This window comes from Arvicanthis niloticus, chromosome 30, assembly GCF_011762505.2.
Source record: "Arvicanthis niloticus isolate mArvNil1 chromosome 30, mArvNil1.pat.X, whole genome shotgun sequence".
Classification (NCBI taxonomy): domain Eukaryota; kingdom Metazoa; phylum Chordata; class Mammalia; order Rodentia; family Muridae; genus Arvicanthis; species Arvicanthis niloticus.
This window is the reverse complement of record NC_133438.1, coordinates 22,783,095-22,804,332: the sequence shown is the minus strand read 5'-3', so window position 1 is coordinate 22,804,332 and position 21,238 is coordinate 22,783,095. Positions and strand designations below refer to the sequence as shown.

At 44.2% G+C, this 21,238-nt stretch overlaps 1 long non-coding RNA gene across 1 annotated transcript; it reads right to left on the bottom strand.

The window, feature by feature from the left end:
• On the bottom strand, nt 1-15,865 carry LOC143441039 (uncharacterized). The gene is made up of 3 exons (XR_013108295.1): nt 15,752-15,865; nt 12,432-12,584; nt 1-1,438 (listed from the first exon to the last, which is right to left on the bottom strand). It is a non-coding gene; the product is annotated as an uncharacterized LOC143441039 (long non-coding RNA).
• Nucleotides 15,866-21,238: the final 5,373 nt, after the last annotated feature.

Genomic DNA, 21,238 nt, shown 5'->3' with positions numbered 1-21,238 from the left:
TGTATCTTCCTGTGTCTTAATCCCCAATTCTCACGTAGGTATGAGTCATATTTGTTAGAGTCCACCCTTTGAACCGATTGTCTTTGTCATGTCTTAGAAAACTGCTTCCAAATGCATTAACATCTTGGGATGCTGAGGGTTCGGCCTCAATGGAAGAGTTTGTGGAAACACTATCCCTCCCCCCAAGAGCCATTATTTATGCCACTTCCCCTCTGCCACAGGGACCTCAGGGTGTGGGTGGGGAGTCTTCATCATTGGCCTTCCTTGGCTTCACTCTGCTCTAAATGTATCATTCCGTGTCTCCTTTCCTCTGCTTTCTACCTTCACACGCTCAGACAAATTACCTGATTAATTATAGTTGAAAAGAAATCTGATTCTCTCAGCATGCGGGGCTACTAATCTCCCCAGTCACAGGGGATTTCTGGAGGCAATGCCAACACTGATATGGGACTAGCATACAGTAATTCCAAATATCTTTAAGGCCAGAAATAGGGATGTCCAAGAAAAGAGGACGATTTGTGCTCTGCTTCAGACTTAGAGGAAACAGAAGGGCCCAGCACAGGGTGAGCACATGGCAGGAGAGGCCGGATCCTTGTTAGTTCTTCCTGTGCTGAAGCAGATTTCTCACACACCGTCACTGCCCCTAACTCTAATGGCCTTTGTCATCACTCAGAGCCCCTACAAACTTCCAATGTAATTTTATAAAAGGTTTTAAAACAATGAACTCTCTCCGATTTCCCTTAAACAACTTATTCTTAATTCTTAATTAAGAATTCTTAATGTTCTTAAGATGAAAAAAAAAAATCCTACTCTGAATCATGGTTTTAGAATTGGGGTCCACAAACTACAGCCTGGGGACAAATGCTGCCCTGTTTTCTAGACATCCATTAGAGCGAATTTTCTTCTATCAAACAGTTGAAAACATTTTAAACAGAAGTTCGTGACTCATGAAACGGCATGAAACTCAAATGGCAAAACTTTATCAAGGAATGAAGTTAGTGATGGCTATTATCCTCCATATTGCCTGTCTGCTCTCACACAGCATTGAGAACACTTACCAGGAGGTCACAAGGCACATAAAACCTAACATACTTACTCTCTGGCCTTTCACAGAAGAGGTCTGCCAAACCACTTGTAGGTCAGTAGGCCCAGGAGCCGCTGGGTCTGGAGTGAATGCCACAGAGCCTGTTCAAACCTTGTCTGTATGAGAACGTAGATGATAAAGCAAACCAGGCAGGGCTCAATCTCCAGCTCCAGAGAGTGACCGACCGGACACCACCACTTAGCCTGTTTGTGTTTTCAACTCACAGGGAGATGTGCAGGGATGGAGACGGTGGAGGAAGGCTCCTTGTCTCCTAGTCTATGTTTCTCCGTGTTAGCATCCATGCAGTGTGTGCTCAGTTGTCCAAACGCTCTGGGCCTGTAGTTTTCCATAGATCTTGAAGGGCAAGAATTGAATGTGTTGGGCAAACACAAACAAGAACTGTCCTTTTGACAGTTGGAATTTTGACTACGTTATAGAGTGCATATGTATGACATCCTTCATGAGTAGCAGTGAGCTCTCTTGAGGTTTACCTGTCTCTAGACTCAAAGCCATGTCTACCAGACTTGGAACCTTACCTGTCCCCAACACACTGACATTTTTTTTGCATATGTGTGCTTCTATGTAACTCTGGTTTCCCTCTGGGACACTTTTAATATACCACACTAGTTTCCAGAGTGACTCTGGGGGTCATCGTGGTTCATTCTGCTGCCGCTCTACTGTCAGTGAGCAGCCAAAGTCCATCCTCTTTAAGAACCTTGACCTTCACCCTCCCCTCTCCTTACCCACTGCTGTTCTGGGACTCCTGCCCCTCCTGGACTCTCTTTTTCTTAAAGGGACAGATCTAGCCTCACATGGTCTTCGGCCCTGGCTCACACAGTGTTTGGCACCTAGTGGAACCCCCATACTGTACATTTTAGTACAAATTCTTCTTTAATTTAGAAGAACATATGGCTGCCGGGTATAACGTGAGTAGCCAGTAATCAGTGGAATGCGAAAGCAATTGCGTCATGCATCCCTCCTACAGGATATGCCAGGAATCTCCACTGTGGAATAAGTTCAACTGAGCTGAGCTACTGCATCTCCAGGTGACCGGTGATGAACAGCAATGTAATTGCCGAGGTAAGAATCCTCACTCCTGCTCATATTAACATACTTTGCCAACTCTTGAGATTGGGAGAGCGTAGAACACAGCTGGGTCTCACAGGTGACCAGATTCAGGAAGACGCATACAATAAGGCACTTCCCATGAGAAGGCCAAGAAAGAAACCACAGCAACAAATTTAACAACAGCTTAGGCTGTGCCTCTAACACCAGATACACCACAAGAAATAAAAACCAATAATTCACATTTGCCTAAAAAAAAAAAAAATAGGAGAGGCTGTGCTTCCTGTCTGGGCCATGCTCGCTCGCTCGCTCTGCTTCCCTTGTGAGCAGTGGTTCTTATTCTAGGTGCGAATCTGATAAATCTCTGTTCTAGATTTCCTGAGATTTTCTAACTGTGGATATGGATGTATCCCCAAATCTTCCATGTTCCTCCTGGAAGGGCATTTTCCATGATGTTGGGAGAGAGATTGCAGTTCTCTGTCCGACATCTAAGGGCGGCTGCCATGCCTGACCAGAAGGCAGGGAAGATTTATTCTCCCTGAGACAGAGGAGCTGCTGAACTCATCCTGTGATTTATCACCTGAATCAAAGCAGAGTAAAATGGGAGCTAATAAAACAACCCACTTATCCAGGAACCACTCTGCTTCTGATTTCAGAGTTCGCACAAAAAAACTAGTGAATCATCTCAGTTTCCGGAAAATGTCACCAATTGTTAAGCATTGCTACAGATAACTGGGTCTTCCCCCCACCCACCCTCTCTCTTTCTCTCTGTCCCTCATTCTTTTCTCTCTCATCTTTTTTTCTTCCTCCCTTCCCTGCCTTCTCTTCTTCCCTCTTTGTTTCCTTTCTTCTCACCTAAGCTAATCTTGGAGATGAGCCAAGCTTGGAGAACTGTTAAGAAGCAACATGAAGTGGTGTCCACAAGCTCCTGCACGAGAGGCTTGCTTCTGAGCCGCTAGCTGTTTTGCAGGCTGTGGATCCTTTCACTGAGGCCTGGTTCCATGATGCAGATTAGTAGGTTGGACCCTTGAAAATTCAAACCTTCCCCTTATCCAGCTCTTCTTGCTCCCTAGGTCACATCCATACCATATTTCTCTATGCCACACATCTCTGCCATGTGTGACCTGAGCCAGTTTCAACATGTTTCCCACACATACATAAAGGACTAAAATTTCTGAAACCCTGAGCCAAGCATTTACCTTCCTTAAGTGCTTCTATCAGTAATCCATCACAGGCAAGAAAAGAGTGATACAGGAAACTGATGCTGGAGAAATAGTGTCACGATTGTACTAAGCCTGACTAGGTTGGTGGCTCTTAGGCGTGGGGACCCGTCTGAGGGCTGAAGTGGGAAGATCTCAGAGCTAGCAGTACCCTTGAATGATGTGAGCCCCACTTCGTGGGCTGTTCTGATTAGAGTTATGAGACCAGCAAGCCAAGAGAAAAGTAAACAGTCAAGAGTGTGCTCTTGAGGCTTCAGGTGGGAACTGAGCTAAAGATCATTCAGGTTATGTTCTGGCAAAAAATTTAGCTAGGTTTTTCCCTGTGTCTTAAAGGTCTAAGTGAAGATGCTTCACAAGTAATGAGCTAGGTCATTTGATGTATTCCAGCGGCATGGTTACTGCTCGCTGCTTGTAGTCAGATTTATAGTGAGCCTAGAAAGTAAATGGCAAAGCCTAAGAATGTGGAAAAACTCGTGGTTTGGCAAGACGATGGGTGTGAACTCAAAGTCATGCACAAGGCAGTCATAGTTGATAAAGGTATTGCCACTGAAGAGTCTACTTCACAGTAGGACAATAGAAGAAGTCCCTCAGGAACCAGACTCTACCCAGCAAAGGTTGTAGATTATACAAACGAGCTCTTCTAGGCCCTACCGCCCCCCCCCCCATCCCTCTCCTCGGCTTACAAATGCTATTCTTTTGCCGCCTCCACTTCTAGTGTGCCCTGGCATCTCTCTGTGTGGATTCATCGCCTTGTGATATGGGTACCTCAGTTAGGTTGGATTAAGGTTGTTCTAAAAGCTTCGTTTTTAGCTTCATTATCATTCTGAAGTCCGTCACATTCTGAGACAATGTAGGTTGTAATTCAACATATTGGGAAGAGGTGAAGACACAACCCAATCTGTAAATCTCCTCCTGCCTCCTGTCCTTCATTTCTTTCTTGATTTCATTCCAGTTTTTATTTACTCAGTAAAGACTTATTGAGGACTTACCATGGGCCAGATACTACAAAGAAAAATGAGACTGTAACTCTACAAAATTCTTTTTGTATACACACACATACACACACACACTCACATGCATCACAGACACACTCACACTCACACACACACATTCACACACCAAACACATACACACTCATGCACACACACACACACACCATACATACACTCACACACACCACAGACACACAGACACACTCATACTCACACACACATTCACATATCACACACACACACCATACACACACTCACACGCTCACACGCACTACAGACACACTCATCCTCACACACACATTCACATATCACACACATACACACTCATGTGCACACACACACCATACACACACTCACACGCACTACAGACACACTCATACTCACACACACATTCACATATCACACACACACACACCATACACACACTCACACGCACTATAGACACACTCATCCTCACACACACATTCACATACCACACACATACACACTCATGCGCACACACACACCATACACACACTCACACGCACTACAGACACACTCATCCTCACACACACATTCACATACCACACACATACACACTCATGCGCACACACACACCATACACACACTCTCACACATCACGCCACAGACACTCATGCTCACACACACATTCATACACCACACATATATACATTCACACAACACACATTTCACACACAAGCAATACACACTCACACAACACACACTCATACACACCATACACACATACAGTCACACATACACATACCACACATAACCTTACATATACACTCACACATGCAACACACTAACACACACTCACACATATACACACTCACACATACACACACTCATGCACACCACACACACATACTTACATACCACACCACACACCATAATCCACATTAATGTACACATACATATACACATTCACACACATACACACACACACTCACACACACCACATACCATACATGCACATTTACATACACACTAACATACATATACACATTCACACACACACACACACACGCACACCACACACCATACACATACGCTCACACACACACTCACACATACACAGTCTCATGCACACACATACATACACACACTCACACACCACACCACAATCATACCACACACACATACCACTCACACACTCACACACAGTCTTATACATACACCTACAAAAGTCTGTTCTTTGATCAGACTTCTAATATTGAGCCTGATATTGGTTCTCGTGGCACAGACCTTACTAACTGGCCGGGTCAACACTAAGACAGTATGGGATAATGACTCCATTGGTTATAATATCCAGGAGGTATTCCAAACCCGAGAACTCTGTGATAACGGGTGAAAGCGAGCGCCCACTGTGAGAGACGTTAAAGTCAAAGTGGAAAACAAACTGCAATCTGGTTATTTAAAATGCTTGCCCATGGAGTAGGGGAGAAAACAAGAGGAGTGAGGGAACGGGAGAAAAGGACACAAGAAGAGAGGGGAAGGGCAGAGGGGCGGGAGGGGCGAGAGGGGAAGGGGCAAGAGAGAGAGGAGAGGAAAAGGGGGGGGGGGGAGGTGAGAACAGAGTTTTGCAGAGAAGCAGCGCCACCTGCTGGGAAGAAGTGATGCTACATCTGGTAAGTGACAAAATGGCCAGGCTGAGGTTTGACTAAACATGTAATGGAGAGCATAAATCTTTCTTTTTATCTTCTTTTTTAGTTCTGGAAAGTCAGCCTAGGTCCAATTGCATTCTGGACATATTATCTGTCACTTAAGTATATCGCAGCTACTTATTCACATACATGCGTCAAAGTGTGTCTTGTTAAGCTGCCCAGGCTGTTCTTGAACTCGGAATCCTCCTGTCCCAGCCTTCAAGTGTCCTGGGATTACAGGTCTACACCACCAGGAGTGTTAGTAGTCTTAAGCAGAAGCTGAGTTCTCAAACTTTTTTTTTTAAAGTTTATTTACTTTTTAAATGATTCCTTCTTATTGTATATGCATTGGTGTTCTTTCTGTTTGTATGTCTGTCTGTGTTGGAGCCCCTGGAACTGGGAATTGTGAACTGCCATGTGGGTGCTGGGAACTGAACCTGAGGACCTCTGGAAGAACAGCCAGTGCTCTTCACCACTGAGCCATCTCTCCAGCCCCTGAGCTTTCAAACTTTTACTAGACTGTGAGACTGGTGAGTTCCCCACCAGTTAATACAGCCTTGCTTTCTACTGACATGTGTGCACGCCTCATGTCCTCTGTCTCCTGTTCTCCATGAGCTAGCCTCAGTGGTGTGCATTTAGTCAAACTGCACACAGCCAGGCCTACAGGACTGGTGCCACTAAACTCGGATCCTATTAATCAGTCAGCCTTCTCCTGACCTGACCAAGTCTCCTTTCAGAGCGAAACTTCAACCTGCGGGGAAGGCTTTGGGCATTTCTGAGTTTTGTTAAACTCGGGGCACTGTAAGGACGGGTTCACACGGGCACTGTGCTACGCCCTCCTGTTTCAGAAACTCAGACACTTGGAATGAAAAAAAAAAAAAAAAAAAACAGACCAATCAAATAGCAATTTTAAAAAGTGCCAGTCAACAAACAAAATGAGACCCCAAATGGTGTGGACTGGATGAGAGCAAGTCGTGTAGGCTTGGATGGCAGTTAGTGATGAGAGAAATCACAACAAACACACAACACACAGGGGCAGGGAAAACTGCACTCATGCTTTTACTAAGGAAGGAATGACCCGTGCTTGAAAGGCCACCAGGAAGAGCGATTAAACCTGAGTTGGGCTTTTTCAGAGAATAGCTTGAGATACGGGAGGAAAAGGAAGTTGAAATGCAGGCAGACCATTCAATAAACGCAAAGATAAGGAGCTGGGGTTTATGCTTGCACGCAGTTTAAAGACACTGAAGAACTCTGGGAAAGAAAATGAAGCAGCACAAACTGTCCTAGGCTGACTTACCTGCTAGTCTTAAGCAGAAGAAAGTGACTGTAAGATAGGAAAATGTAGTCCAAATTATAGAAATTAAAAGGGAGGTTTGAGATCTCAGGTGTATAATTGAAATCTGAAAAGAAATCTGGCTTTTTAATATATGTTCATGTTGATGGATATACTAATAAGACATTTCTAAATATTAAACCAAAGGAGTGCCTTCAATGAAAAATGGAAGAGGATGGAGAGAAAACGCCAGAGAAGAAGGATTCGGACTCAAAGCCCAAGAAAAACAAGGCAGTAGGTTAAAGATGGCAGTGAACGAGGCTTCAGAAACGACTTGGTTAAATATCATAATATCTTACAAATAATTCATAATAAATATATAAACTAGTGGGGTTACTTAACTTCCTGGCATAACGAAGGGTGGGCAGTAAGTGACTTAGACTTGGTTCCTCTCTCAGAACACTAAGAATTTGTGTGTCAACTTTATAAAAAGCTTGTTTGTTTCAGTGTCTTGTCCAGTGTACAAAACGACAGGTCTGGAGTTTGCAAGCGCTCCGATGTACATCTCAGAGTTTGCTCTGTTGCCATCCCCAACACATTTTTTATTCTAAGGTTAAACCACTATGCTCATTTTAGATCAACGTTTTTCTGTAAGTGGGGGGTGCAAGCTCTACATTGCTAAAACTGCCCTAGGACTCAAAGCTTCAAACAGGATGGTAATCTCTCCCTCCTCATGCTTGGTTCAAGGAGCATAGCCTGGGGAAGTGCAGTTCCGGTCTGTACTGGACTTGAGGAGGGCAAGCTCTCTTTGGTCCTGTATTTGTACACTTTGATTGTACTGATACCAGATGGGGCTATAACTACAGTTCTCAGTGTTCTGATAAAATGCCTGACAAAAACATCTCAAGGAACGACAAATTTATTTTGACTCACAGTTTGAAGATGCAATCCATCCTAGCAGGGAACACATGGGCTTGGAGCGGGAAGTCTAAGTTCACAGTGTGCCTGCAGCAAAGGACTGAGAGCCATGAATTCTGGCACTCTGGTTGTATTGTATTTTATTCAGCCCAGGGCGGCAGCCTCTGGAGTGGTCCAACCTCCACTCCAAGTGGATCTTCCCTCCTCTGTTAACTTCCCTGGAAACAGCCCGACTGACATAATCAGTGGTCTCTTTCTAGGTATTTCTAAATCCAGCCAATACAATGACGGAGATTACCGATCACACTTTTAGAATTTTCTCTTTTTGTTCTCATTCCAGTTCAAATCTGCACACTCGTTCTGATACCTGATGTTTACCAAGAAGTATTGGTAGATAAATATTAAGTTTCCAATGTTCAACTATGTCAGCAGGTATAGTAAATGGAGAGAGGTGGACGCAGGCTAACAACAGAAAGTGCCTTTTACCAAGTACATTTGAGTGAGCAAGTTAGTTGTATGACTCTAGTCATGGTCACTAAGACGTGTGTAGACTTTACTAGTAGACCCTAGACATAACCTGCATTCCTGTTCAACAACATTGCTTAATTTCCACCATGAACCTAGAAAAGGAATTTAGAGCTGGGGAAACATTGAAATTTCAGCATATCTCTCTCTCTCTCTCTCTCTCTCTCTCTCTCTCTCTCTCTCTCTCTCTGTGTCTCTCTCTCACACACACTCACATGCATACATACATACACATACTCAAACACATACACACACATTCACACACATACATACACATACTCAAACTCATACTCACACAATTCACACACATATACATACTCACAGACACTCGTACACACACTCAGCCCCACATACACACACACTCACACACATACATACACACACTCTCACACATAGACACTTGCATTGTATAAATGTATTTATACACACATATACATACTCACACACTTGTACACACACACATACATATACTCATGCGCACACACTTGCACACATATTCATACGCACATATACACTCACTTTCATACTTACACACACATACACACATAAACACAAAGCAGAGGGAGAGGTGGTTTAGATGTCTGGCTGATTTGATAAAGCCACTAATAATACCTGGCAGTTTTGTGTCTTCCTCTTATGTTCTGTGCTTGGCTTTCCACAGAAAATTGAAGGCTTTGATCACACCTTATCCACACCCACATCAAAAAAACTAGCACAGAAATTGGCATGAGCTCAATAATTATGGGTTTTTAAATAAGTTCAAGCTACAGATGAATTAAACAGAATGTTACAAATGTAACCATTCTAGTTCAGAGAGAAAAACTTCCTGGAAATAAACTTTTATTAATATGACTGACATTTAGCAGCTTGGTTGTTTATTCTCTGAAGAAGAGCCACCATGTATCAATAAATTTTTTTTAAGTGTTCAACATCCTCAGCTATCAAGGAAGAACAAATTAAAATCATCTTGCAAGTCCATCTTACCCTGGCTATTATCATTAAAGAATTACAGATGCTGGTGAGAATCTGGGGAGGGGAATCCATATTCATTGTTGATAGATAGTCTATCACTGTTGGGAGATAGTCTAATGCAGTCACTGTGGAAATCAGTGTGGACGTTTCTCTGAAGACGAAAATTAGAGCCACCATATGACCGAGCTTTACCACCGCCAGGCATATAGGACTATAGACCTGTCTTAATCAGGGTTGCTATTGCTGTGACAAAATGAACATGAGAAAAACAAACAAACAAACAACAGATTGGGAAGGAAAGGGTTAATTCAGCTTATAAGTCCTCATTGCTGTTTATCGCTGAAGGAATTCAGGCCAAGAACTCAAGCAGGGTGGGATCTTGGAGGCAGGAGCTGGTGCAGAGGCCATGGAAGGGGTGCTGCTCACTGGCTTGCTCGCCATGGCTTGCTCAGCTTGCTTTCTTACAGAACCAGGACCACCGGCCCAGGGATGGCTCCACCCACAATGGGCTGGGCCCTGCCCCATTGATCACTAATTGAGAAAATGCCTTACAGCTGGATCTCATGGAGGCATTTCCTCAAGGGAGGCTCCTTCCTCTCTGATGACTCTAGCTTGTGTCAAATTGACACAAAAGGAGCCAGTACAATACCCTCTCGTATCATAGAGATGCCTGGACATCCATGCTTATTACTGCTCTATTTATAAAAGCAAGGGAGTAAAAGCAGCCTATCTGGTCATCAACAGATGAAGGGAATAATGACAGTGTGGTATATATACACAGTGGAATTTGTTCCTCAATAAAAAAAAATTAAATAAAAAAATTGCATAAAATTTGATAGAACTGAAAAATACCATATTTATATAAAGTAACTCACGACTCAGGGAAACAAACACCACGTTGTCTCTCTCACATACAGACCTTAGCTTCTAATTTACTTGTGTGTGTTTATGTGGGAGTGAGTGTATATACAGGCCAGGAAGCTCAAAGGGCACCATGTAGGGGATACTATTTAAAGGGGAAGGGATAGTAGAACACTTCTGATACAAAAATAAGGAGGGGAAACCTGGAAATGGAAAGGTTTAAGGATGGATAAGAGAACGATGGTGAAGAGGAAGGGGGAGGGGCATACACAGTAAAAATGTTTGAAAACGCATAGGGAAACATGCTACTTTATGAGCTAATTTTAAAGTCAAATTTATGAAGGGAAAAAGAAATTTGACAGAAGCATCCTGTATGGGTGGATAAAGCAGTCCCGGAAGTCATTCCAGAGCCATGGATAGCATATCTTCTTGCTAACTTGGTCAGGAAAGCCTGAGACTCCCAAACAATACAGGACACTGGCACTGCTCTTGGTCACTCAGCAGATATAATGGTAAGACCCCACTGCCAAAGACACCATAGGCTCTGAGTGCAGGACATAGAAAAGTCAAGCTGGAACTGAGTTGGAAATTCCTTTTCCTGCTGCCTAGCTTCAGAGTGCCAAAGCATCCATACTCAGGATGCTGGGGGAGAATTGCCATCCCAGAGTCCTACTCAGCAGTGGACCTTGCATGATACACTCCCCACTTGCCAGGCAAGATGGTCTCACCAGTGCATTAGAGGCGTGACTGCTAGGGGAGTGGACAACAGCTTTCTAGTTGAAGTTAACACCCATGTAGTAGGAAGTAATTCAGGCCTAGTACTAAAAGCCCATGACTGGGGAGATTATAAGCCATGGTATAGACACTATGCTAAATTGTACCCACAGATAAGTGGTGTTCCTAGCTTTTTTTTTCTTGACTTTGCAGGCGGTGAGTTGTTTTTTGTTTGTTTTTTTTTTTTTTAACTTGCTTTGCTTTTGCATCAATACAGAGACCCATGACTGATCAAAGTGCTTTTTAAAAGTGAATATTCAAGGCCAGCCTGGTCTACAGAGTGAGTTCCAGGATAGCCAGGGCTACACAGAGAAACCCTGTCTCGAAAAACCAAAGAAATAAAAAATAAAAAATAATAAAAGTGAATATTGGATGCTCAGCCCTACATGAGACGTCTCTTCCCTGTCCCCTTGATGGCTCAGGGGACATTGTAAAAGAGGGAGCAAGCATTAAGAATGCAAGAACAGGAAGAAGGAAGGGAAGTTTATGTGGATTTGCGGAACCTTGTCTTCTGGACATGACATGAACAACTGGGCTGACAGCAGCTATGATTGCCAGACAAGACCTGCACAAGGTCCGGTTTGCAGCATCCCCTCATGGAGGAAAAAGAGGCTCAAGAGGCTTCACCCCTTTTTGATAATTTCTGGGCAGTTCAGGATTTCTAGAGGTACTCAGGAGACTCCATAGATCCCTGAAAACTAGTGGCAGTTAATGGCCACAGGGGAAGGGAGAAACATTTTCTTCAATGCCCCTGGTAAGTTGCCTGTGTTACTGTAAGTAATTCCTTATGCTTAAGCATACCTAAACCTTAATTAAATTCCCTGGGTCACCACAAAAAGATTGAAGGGAGACATGGAAGTAGAAAGGGGGTTCTTTAGGAAGGAGGTCACTGGGAGTGGTGGTGGAGAGACAAAATAGGAAAATGGGAGATGAACAATATTATAACATACTATATACATGTATGCAAACATCATAACAAAATTCACTGTTACATATAATTAATATATGCCAATAAAAATGTAAAGAAATGGGTAGATTATATAGTATGTAAAATGTACATAAATAAGGGTTGTCTTCATTTTACATTGCTGTGACCAATACCTGAAAAATCCACTGAGAGAATGAGATGCATGTTGGCTCATGGCTTTAGAAGTCACAACTCACGGTCAGCTGCTTCTATTATTTCTGGGCTTGTGGTGAGTCAGAACGTCATGGAATAAGGTGTTGAGGGCATAGGCAGTCACCATGTAATGGCTGGGAAACAGAAAGGGATAAAAGAAGGGGGTCAAAGACAAAGAGTAACTTCCCAGACCCCCAAGGACCTACCTCCTCTAACTAGATCGGGTTCCTAATTTCCACTCCCTCACACTATAAACCCAACAGCAGGGTAAGTGTAAGTTTCCCTTTTAGGAAGTTTTCTCCATACTATGTAGTACCAATCTGTATGAAGTTCCAAGTAGACATGAGACTCTACTTTTAAGCAGTCTGTCACCTGCCAATTACACGCTTTAAGTAACCCTCTCCTGCTGGCTAGTCTTAGGTCAACTTGACACAAGCTAGAGTTATCTGAAAGGATAGAACCTCAATTGAGAAGATGCCTCCATAAGATCCTGCTGTGGTGCATTTTCTTAATTAGTGATCGATGGGAAGGGCCCAGTTCATTGTGGGTGGTGCCATCCCTGGGCTGATGGTTCTGGGTTCTATAAGAAAGCAGGCAAAACTCTACATGTCTCATTTCCATAAGACCCATATATAATGGTCTCCCTTTGCCTCGCCCCTGCCATGGATCTTCATGGTAGCACATCAACCAAATGTGTGAATCAGTTTGGTTAGATGATGTATGTGCCTCAAAGGAATGGAAAAACATTTTGGAAGGTAGGAAACTAGGGGTGGAACCCAGGGCCTCTTGCATGTTAAACAAGTGCCTGGACACTAAAGCACATACCCAGTTCTGGTTAATTTTCATTGATTTGCAAGATCGAACAAAGAAGAAAACAAAAGAGAGATTTTACTCTTGTCAAAAGAGACTAGGTGTGAAGGGGTGTTAGAGGTGTGTATGGGTGGTAGATGTGTGAAGGGGTGTTAGAGGTGTGAATGGGTGGTAGAGGTGTGAATGGCTGGTAGAGGTGTGAATGGGTGGTAGAGGTGTGAATGGGTGGTAGAGGTGTGAATGGGTGGTAGAGGTGTGAATGGCTGGTAGAGGTGTGAATGGCTGGTAGAGGTGTGAATGGCTGGTAGAGGTGTGAATGGCTGGTAGAGGTGTGAATGGGTGGTAGAGGTGTGAATGGGTGGTAGAGGTGTGAATGGCTGGTAGAGATGTGAATGGGTGGTAGAGGTGTGAATGGGTGGTAGAGGTGTGAAAGGCTGGTAGAGGTGTGAATGGCTGGTAGAGGTGTGAATGGCTGGTAGAGGTGTGAATGGCTGGTAGAGGTGTGAATGGCTGGTAGAGGTGTGAATGGCTGGTAGAGGTGTGAATGGCTGGTAGAGGTGTGAATGGGTGGTAGAGGTGTGAATGGGTGGTAGAGGTGTGAATGGGTGGTAGAGGTGTGAATGGGTGGTAGAGGTGTGAATGGCTGGTAGAGGTGTGAATGGCTGGTAGAGGTGTGAATGGCTGGTAGAGGTGTGAATGGCTGGTAGAGGTGTGAATGGCTGGTAGAGGTGTGAATGGGTGGTAGAGGTGTGAATGGCTGGTAGAGGTGTGAATGGGTGGTAGAGGTGTGAATGGCTAGTAGAAATGTGAATGGGTGGTAGAGTGCAAGTCTAGCTGTGCAAGGCTTGGGTTGGAATCTTTCAGAATGTGAAACCATCATGCACTACATAGCTAGTACTCTCTGCATCCCTTCTCCATATATGAGCAACAAAGAGATGCTTATGAAAAGAAGAGCTGAGGAGGAAGAAGAACACTGTGCACTGAGGAGAGAGCATTAGTGTGGCTATCACATTAGCCGGCAATGTTGCCCCCTTTCTATGCTCTGGCTCAATCTAGACCAGGAAAGTGCTGCAGGTACAACCAGAGACAGATCTGTGCCCAGAGCAACTGTGCCCAGCTGCCTGCCTCCTTCACTCTGAAACTTTACAAAGAGCCTGGATGGGTGTCCTGACATCGAAACACCCAGAGACAGTGCATGCTACTCATCTGGAGGTATTCAGGTTGCCTATGGGAGGAGAGGGGCACAAAGCAGCAGCAAGGTGGGTGACAGGCCCCTTTCCACACTGCACTGCTGTTGAGTTCAGAGTCTCGAGAGACTGGCAATAGACAAAGGCGACACTGAAGTACCACACTTTGAAAGTTCAGTGCTTACATACTATAATTCTTGTGTTGCCAGATATAAACAGATAAGAACATGTGTGTGCAATATAAGATTGTGGATCTAAATACTTCTTGGCACAACACTTGACTGTATCTATCAAAAACTTTAAGGGTTGACTCTTCAGCTAATAATTCTACTTTTATTGTTACCTGATGTTTTTAAGACGTATTTACTTTATTTTATGAGTGTCATGAGTGTTTTCCCATCTAATGTTAACATGTGTCACAACAGAGAGGATGGGAGGTCAAAGCATTGGAGGTAGTGGCCACCAGAGGAGGCCTGTATATAGATACAGATGCATGAATATATAAGCAAGTGCAAAAGGAAGACAGCCTCTCAAGATCTTCCAGGACATGAACAGTTGTGAGACAGCACTGATCTCAGGTGGGCTGCAGACATGTTGGAAAGAAATACAAACTCCTGGGACTCAAGGGCTAGCCTCAGAACTCCAAGCTATACCTGCTGAGGAGGTCACAGAACCGGGCTCCTTCTTGAAGACAAGCAGAAATAACCCAAAGGCAACTGCTGAGAACAGAGCAGCAAACTCTCCCCTGAAAGTCCCAACACTGCCAATAGTCCTTCTAGAAGCGTCAAGCTGATCAAGCCATAAACCAACAATGGACCCCTCTGAAGGTTTAATTTAGGCAGGAGACAGAACCACAGGGTCTTGCAGTGAAATCTGTTTTAACCCTTGGTTTGTGCCTCATGTTAGTATATTATCCCTTAGAGTAGGAACAGAATGCTGGCTTCTCAAGCTTAAAATTTGCCATTATTTTGATTGATCAAAGTTTATACCAGACAAAGGCTATTTGTGTCCAACAGGTACCCTGGTGGAATTTGGTTGGTATAAATCCATTGTTTCATTGCGCCATTGTTGTTCAACCATTTAATGGCAAAGCTAGAAATGCCAGCTGCTTTACCAGTCATGGGAGTGTCTAAGCCCCACCCCACTTCAGCTACACAACCTTACTGTTGTAACTAACAGCACATTAGAGCAGTCCAGGCCCATCTCCATTTTGTTGTGGAGCATGAATAGCTATTTCCTGTCTTCTTTTGGTATTTACCCTCTAGCTATGTGCCCAGCAACCCTAACAATGTGTTAGTCTCCACCTAATAAGTCAGCCACCCAAGAGCGCGTCGTCCAAGTTTGTCATTCCTTCCAGCAGTGATATGTTTCATGGGTACAACACACTCTGGTTTCACCACACGCCTTTGCAGGATAACCTGGTCCCTGTGAAGTGGGTCACAGGGTTAGAATAACTCTCCTCCAAACAGGAAGGGGGTTTGAGGAGTCTGGGGACTTGTCCATCGTTGCACAGAAGAGCTGGAGAATGAAGCTTTCCAGGCCACTGTACTGGGCGCCCACCTGGCCTTTTCTTCTCATGACCATAAAATCCCATGATTCCTGTCTTAATATTGCTTGACTCTGGCCACTCTGAATGTTAAACTGTTATTGAAGTAAAATATATATTTAATACAAAACTTACCATTTTAAGGACACAGTTCTGTAACATCAAATGCATTCACATTGTTGTATGACAGTCACAACTTTTTTCCAGAACACTGTCCTCATGCCCACTGAAACGCTGTTTGTCATAGCACTATCTCCTCCCCCCCCCCATTTTCTCTAGTCTCTTCTACCTACTCTAGAGATCCCCCCTTTCTGTCTTTATAAACCGAGTGCTCTAGGAATTTCAGGTATAACCCTGTGCTTTTGCACCTAGACCTTGGTGTTCTTTCAAGGCTCACCTGTGCTGTAGTGTGTGTCTGGATTCCAGTCTTGTTTAACAGGCTTAGTAACAAGTACTCCATTGTCTCTGTAAAACTATTCTGCTCACACATTTGTACTGTACTCCTAACTTCCTCCGGGAACCAACACTTATATTGTCTTTTAAGGAACCGCCTCTCTTCTTTTCGTGAAGTCTAGCTGCTGATCTTTGTTGGAATGAAAACCTATATGATGACAGAATAAAAAACGAAACAGGAGTTTTAAAATGCACACATGTGCACACATGGCTTACCCAGGCCAAAGCTGAGTAATAGTCTTGGCTACACTGGGATATCCTGTGTCAGATTCATTTTCAAACTTGGTTTCCTACCTTTCTTTTGACTGTGAGACTTTGGTGGTAGCCGATATTAGAATTGGAAACCCAAAAATTCTAGCATCCATCAAAACTAAACGGGGTGCCCTCTTCTATAGCTTCCATTTTTAAGGATATGATGTTTTTCCTTTATAGAATGGCTATTATTATTATTATTATTATTATTATTATTAATTTATTTTACATAAATTTGAGGGTGGAGCGCAGAGTATAAGGGTTAGAAAGCAGGTAATTAGGCTGGAAGTATTTGCCATGTGTTTGTCCTATCAATGAACTGGGATTTCTTTTGAGAATGTGTGTGTATTCACTTTATTTTATATTAAATCTGAACCAAGGTATAAAGATTTTTCTAATCAGTATTACTAGGTAGTATAACTTGTCTCCCAAAAATTATTGAGGGTTGAAATATATTTCCAGAATTGGCTAATTTCCTAAGTGCTCCCTAGTTCTAAATACCAAGACTCTCTCCTGCTTTCTTCTACAGAAAAGTAAAGTTATATATTCCTCATTTATTAAACAATGACTGAATACCTAAAATATATAACGCATTAGACTGAGATTTAGGGGCCCACCAACAAACAGGACAGGCAAGCCATCCACTTACACAAGATGCACTTGCCAGTAATGGAAGACAAGGTGGACTTAACACTCAGGCAAAAATGTGAGGTTCAGTCCGAGCCCTGGAAACTTTGATGGAGGATGTCCCCATTCAGGGATGCAGAAAGAGCTTCCTTGAGCAAAGATGAGTTAAAACAGGTTTTAAATAACAGTAGGCTAAAGTTTCCTGGGTAGAGCAGAGGGGAGGGGGAGTTGGACAATCCAGAGCAGACAATTGTTCCATGATTGAAGTGGGCAAACATCTCTGTTTCTTGAGAGTTCAGTATTTCTGTTCTAGTTTCACTTCGTGCTTTTCATGTGGATTTTCTTCTTGAAAATTTTTGGTATACCATATGTCATGCTGTCAGGGTCTGTGATTCACTGAAGAATGATATCCCAGACTTAAATAGTATGCAAAAGCAGAGTGGTTTTTTCCAGTTGAATTCCCTACGTGCAAGTGTCTCCACATTTGGGAATGAGACCCCTGGTTTTATTGTCAGTTAGGGGAACTCCAGGGAGGGAGGCGTGCCCTTTTACCTTGATTGGTTAGCTGTATCTCTGGGGGTCTGACTGATTCTACAATTGGTTAGGCTCTGGAGACTTCCCAGAGAGTGGCTCACTCATTCTAGCTCCCTATTCTTACTTCAAGCCAGGTGACAAGGTGTTGTCAAATTGGCTGCCTGTGGCTGTGGTTGGCTGACCACAGATTCCTATATCCGGGTTCTCATTTCTGGGAAATAGAATCTTAGGCCTAGTCTCCCAAACTGTCAGTTTGCATCTTGTCATGGAGTCAGCCTGGCTCTCACTAACTCAGTCCTCTCAATGTTGAATTCACAACAGTCCTTTAAAGTAAGAGCTATGGGGCTTGAAAGAGGGCCTACTCCTCAGTTCATATCTGTGCTGGGTAGTCTGTGTCAACTTGACACAACTTACAGTCATCTGAATGGAGGGAACTCCAATTAAGAAAATACCTTCATCAAATCCAGCTGTAGGCAAGCCTATAGAGCACTTTCTTAATTAGTGGCTGATGTGGGATGACTTACCCTTTGTAGGAGGTGCCATCCCTGGTTTGGTGGTCCTGGATTTTACAAGAAACCTGGCTGAGCAAGCCACGAGGAGCAAGCCAGTAAGCAGCACCTCCTCCATGGCTTCTGCATCCATCAGCCCCTGCCTCCAGATTGCTGTCCTGTTTGAGTTCCTGTCCTGAGTTCCTTTAGTGCGGGCGCGTAAGCCAAATAAACCCTTTCCTCTCAAAGTTGCTTTGGTCATGGTGTGTCATTGCAGCTATAGTGACCCTAAAACAACGTCACCACCCCCCCCACCTCCTTCCCTTCTGTACACACACTACACACTTAACATTCCTGTATAATCCCCCTGATAAGTAAAGGAGGCACTGGAGGGGTCCCAGGACATCCAATATAGCGGCTAATTTAACCTTTTGTTCTGATACTCAAGTAGCAAAGACAGAACCCTCTTCAGCCTCATAGGACGGCCTTCTGGATGCCATCATCAGGGCTGCACTCTCTGTCTAGCTCGGGTTTCTTCCTACCTCCCTACGGGGATTCAGAGCCCCATTCTGCATTCCAGCAGGGCCCAGCTGCCTCCACCAGACTTCTGGAGCCCACGTTGCTTAGCAGAATTGAAGAATCTCTTCTGCTCATTTCCATTCTATCTCAGGTAGATAGAATGGAACTACCAGGTGTAGTTGAGGACTTGCCCTTAAGGCTCTGGCTACTCTGGCAGCAGCTTCCAGTGGATCACATTGCCAAGATGGCATTTCCTGTTTCATCTCTATTGAGTGGCTAACCCTTAAGGATTTACTTATCTTAGTCCTTTCAGAGTGTTCACTTCAGAGTTCTAGCTGTTACTAGCCTGCCACAGGTAAGCAGGCTCAGTCATTCAGGACCCTAGGCAGTAGAACCATCCATTCTAGCCCCCAGCCCAGGGCTCAAAAGCCCTATCCAGGCCTTACAACTAGTAAATAACACAGCACTAATAACTGGAATTTGTGGACGTCATTTAGATGAAAATATATAATTCATGTTGAGGGGCTGTTTTATTTTATCTTCATTATTTTGAGAAGCTTTGTCATCCATGATATGACAGGTCCCTGTATGGTCAAGACACTTCTGTAATGAGGACAGTTGACCCTGGTGAAACTCGCCCCATCTACTGACTGTCAGAGCTGTAAGCCAAGTGACGACAAGTCACAGTGATTAGATCAGTGTCTACAAGTGAATCTGACCGGATCTCACCTGCTTCCCCTCCCCGGAGAGCGGGGACAGGCTGTAAATGGCTGCAAGTTTTCCATGTCCTGCACTGTCAGCAGCCTGGGCCTTGCAGCTCAGGGTGTACCAAGCACTAGGACAGAGAAAAGCACCCTATAGTTCTTCTAAAGCCGAGAAACCCCTAGGAAGGAGATGTTAGAATCCAGCATCCCATGTCTTCATTGCTCTCTGGACAGTCTTTGTTCCAAGAAGGATATTTCAGCACGAGCTGTGTGCAAGGTAAAGAGTCAAGGCACCAGCCTGCCACACTGGGCTTGTCTTCCTCTTTGTTTCTGCTCTCTGGCTCAATTTACAATGATGGTAAAGGGGGTATCCCCTAACCTATCCCTACTCCCTGCCACCTAACTAGAACAAAACCACTAGGCCATTATTTCCTTAAGAACCAAGGTTGTAGAAAGGCCACGCTAGGAAGCGATGCCAGGGAACATTAGCTGTCACGCATTCTCACATGGTGTCACTGAAAGGTAACCTGATATGAATTCGTAATCTTAACACCCCATCTTACTTAGTCTTACTCAGTGACACAAGAGCATGACCACAGCTCTGGGAGACCAAGATCTGAGCTCTGAGCACAGGCTGTTCTGACCATATCTGAGAAATACCTAAGGGCAGGGGATTGAGGAGGGTGGAGGGAAGAGGGGGAAAAAAAGGAGGGTGGAGGGAGGAGGGAGGAAGGTGGAGGAAGGAGGAAGAATAGAGGACAGGGAGAAGGGTGGAGAGTGGAGGGTGAAGGGAGGAGGGTGGAAGGAGGAGGGACAAGGGTGGAGGGAGAAGGGTGGAGGGAAGAGGGAGGAGGGTAGAGGGTGGAGGACATTTCATGATGCAAATATTTTAAAACTCCACAGATCTGCACCCTAATGAAACTGCTATATAAAACACACTGAGAAATGGGAAGGAGGGCAAAAGGTAGGAGGAAACGGAAAAGGAAGAAGAGGGAAAGAAAGACAACTGTTGCCTAATGTTGTGATAAACACCACAATGGAAAGACACTTAGGAGGGCAAGGGCTTATTTGGCTTACAGGCCCCAATCCCATCTGAGGGGAACAGAGGCAGACACTGTGATGGAAGCCTCTCACTGGCTCCCTCAGTGAGTTTTCATATACAGCACCTACCTGTTCAGGGATGATAGGGAATGATAACACCCACAGTGGGTTGGCCCCTCCTTCATTAATTAGAAATCACAGGGGCTGGAGACATGGCTCAACAGTTAAGAGCATCACTTGCTCTTCCAGAGGACCCAGGTTTGATTCTCAGCACCCACGTGGCAGCTCACAACCATCTGTAACTCCAGTTCCAGGAGATCCAGTGCCCTCTTCTGGCTTCTGTGAGCACAGATACACATAGGACACAGACATGCAGACAAAATTACATCCATCATATAAAAATCGAAACAATTTTAAAAGAAGAAAATCCTCCACAGGCCTATAGGCATTCTGACCTAGGCAATTCCTCAATTGAGGTTTGTTCTTTCCAAGTGACTCTAATTTGTGTAAAACTGGCAAATTGATGGACCACACGAGACCTCCTGTATCCCGCCATCTTGTGTGTCCAACAGCTAGTGCACCTCATGGAGAACACTCATCATCAGAGGCCTTCCTCTAGGGTCTACA